Source organism: Cebus imitator, unplaced genomic scaffold (genome assembly GCF_001604975.1).
Source record: "Cebus imitator isolate Cc_AM_T3 unplaced genomic scaffold, Cebus_imitator-1.0 Scaffold83, whole genome shotgun sequence".
Lineage (NCBI taxonomy): Eukaryota > Metazoa > Chordata > Mammalia > Primates > Cebidae > Cebus > Cebus imitator.
This window is the reverse complement of record NW_016107398.1, coordinates 5057723-5059977: the sequence shown is the minus strand read 5'-3', so window position 1 is coordinate 5059977 and position 2255 is coordinate 5057723. Positions and strand designations below refer to the sequence as shown.

Below are 2255 nucleotides of genomic sequence, written 5' to 3'. Positions count from 1 at the left end.
AGTGATTCTTCCACCTCAGCCTCCCAAGTAGCTGGCCAACTGCAGGCGCAGGCACCATGCTGAGCTAATTTTAGCATCTTTTTTGTAGAGATTGGGGTCTCACTATATTGCTCAGGCTGGTCTTGAACTCCTGGGCTCAAGCAATCCATCTGCCTTAGCCTCCGAAAGTGCTAGGATTATAGGCATGTGCCCCCGCATCTGGCACTTTGCTCGTGTTTTAAATTGAATTGTGTTTTTACTGTGGAGTTGCAAGAATTTTTTAATTTTTCTGGATACAAATCCCATACCTGACATATGACTAGGAAATATTTTCTCCAATTCCATGTGTTATCTTTATTGTATTGATGATGTCCTTTGAAGTACAAAAGCTTTTCATTTTTTTTCCTAAGTCAGCACTCACCAAGGAGAAAGCCATGTTCAGTTCAAGCGCCAAGATTGTGAAGCCCAATGGCGAGAAGCCAGATGAGTTCGAGTCCGGCATTTCCCAGGCTCTTCTGGAGCTGGAGATGAACTCGGACCTCAAGGCTCAGCTCAGGGAGCTGAATATTACGGCAGCCAAGGAAATTGAAGTTGGTGGTGGCCGGAAAGCTATCATAATCTTTGTTCCTGTTCCTCAACTAAAATCTTTCCAGAAAATCCAAGTCCGGCTAGTACACGAATTGGAAAAAAAGTTCAGTGGGAAGCATGTTGTCTTTATCGCTCAGAGGGGAATTCTGCCTAAGCCAACTTGAAAAAGCCGTACAAAAAATAAACATAAGCGTCCCAGGAGCCATAAACTGACAGCGGTGCACGATGCAATCCTTGAGGACCTGGTCTTCCCAAGTGAAATTGTGGGTAAGAGAATCCGCATGAAACTGGATGGCAGCTGGCACATAAACGTTCATTTGGACAAAGCACAGCAGAACAACGTGGAACACAAGGTTGAAACTTTTTCTGGTGTCTATAAGAAGCTCACGGGCAGGGATGTTAATTTTGAGTTCCTAGAGTTTCAGTTGTAAACAGAATGACTAAATAAAAAATATATTCACAGTTTAAAAAAAAAAAAATGCTTTTCATTTTGATAAAGTCCAATTTACCTATTTTTTCTTTTGTTGCTATAATTTTGGTATCATATTAAGAAACCATCACCTGACCCAAAGTCACAAAGTTATAGGCTTTCTTTTAAGAGTTTTACAGTTTAACTCTTACTTTCAGGTCAAGGATCTGCTTTGAGTTAATTTTTGTGTATTGTGTGATGTAGGGGTCCAGCTTTGATCTTTTGCATCTGAATATTCAGTTGTCCCAACACCATTCATTGCAAAGACTATTTTTTCCTGTTGAATTTTCTTGGCACTCTTGTTAAAAATCAATTGACCACAATATAAGAGTTATTCATTCCTTCCTGTACTTCTGAATTTACATCTTATATAGTTTCCTGCATCCTTAGGTGTTTCCCTTAGCATTTCTTGTTGTGGCAGCATTACTTATAATAGTAATAGAAATTAAAGTTCCCCAGTGTTAATAGATGAAAGGTGGGTTGATAAAATGAGTTATTTTCTTGCAATAGAATATCATCTAAAAACAAAAGCGAATCAATTATAACTACATACAAAAGCACAGACACCACTTAGAAACAGAATATTAACAACCCTGGCTTTTGTTCTCTGTGAGATGAGAATTCGCCGTAATGTTTTGTAGCAGAGGAAAAATATTATCTAACTTACATTCTTACAGGATTAATTTGGCTGCTGTGTGGAGCATAGGCTGCCAGGGGAGAAAGGGAGGCAAAGACAGATGTTGGCAGACCCACTGTGAGGCCACTGCTATAGTTCACGCAAGAGATGATGGCATCTTAGACCAAGGAGGTGGTAGTGGGAATGATAAATGGCAGAACTCTGGCTATATTTTGAAGGCACAACCAACAAAATTTTAGGGTGTCAGGAGGAAAGAAATCAAGTAGGTATTATAGATATTAGAATGAAAGGAAAATAGGCTGGGCAAGGTGGCTCATGCCTGTAATCCCAGCACTTTGGGAGGCTGAGGTGGGCAAATCACGAGGTCAGGAGTTCGAGACCAGACTGGCCAACATGGCAAAACCTGTCTCTACTAAAAATACAAAATATTAGCTGGGTGTGGTGGTGGGCACCTATAATCCCAGGTACTTGGGAGGCTGAGGCAGGAGAATCACTTGAACCCAGGAGATGGAGGTTGCAGTGAGCTGAGATTGCACCACTGCACTCCAGCAGGAGAGACAGTGTAAGACTCTGTCTCAAAAA

General features: G+C 41.0%; 1 pseudogene across 1 annotated transcript; it reads left to right on the top strand.

Annotated features, from left to right (window-relative positions):
* Positions 1-388: 388 nt before the first annotated feature.
* On the top strand, positions 389-998 carry LOC108308232 (annotated as a pseudogene). Its single transcript, XR_001826844.2, has one exon. The product of XR_001826844.2 is annotated as a 40S ribosomal protein S7-like (transcript).
* Positions 999-2255: the final 1257 nt, after the last annotated feature.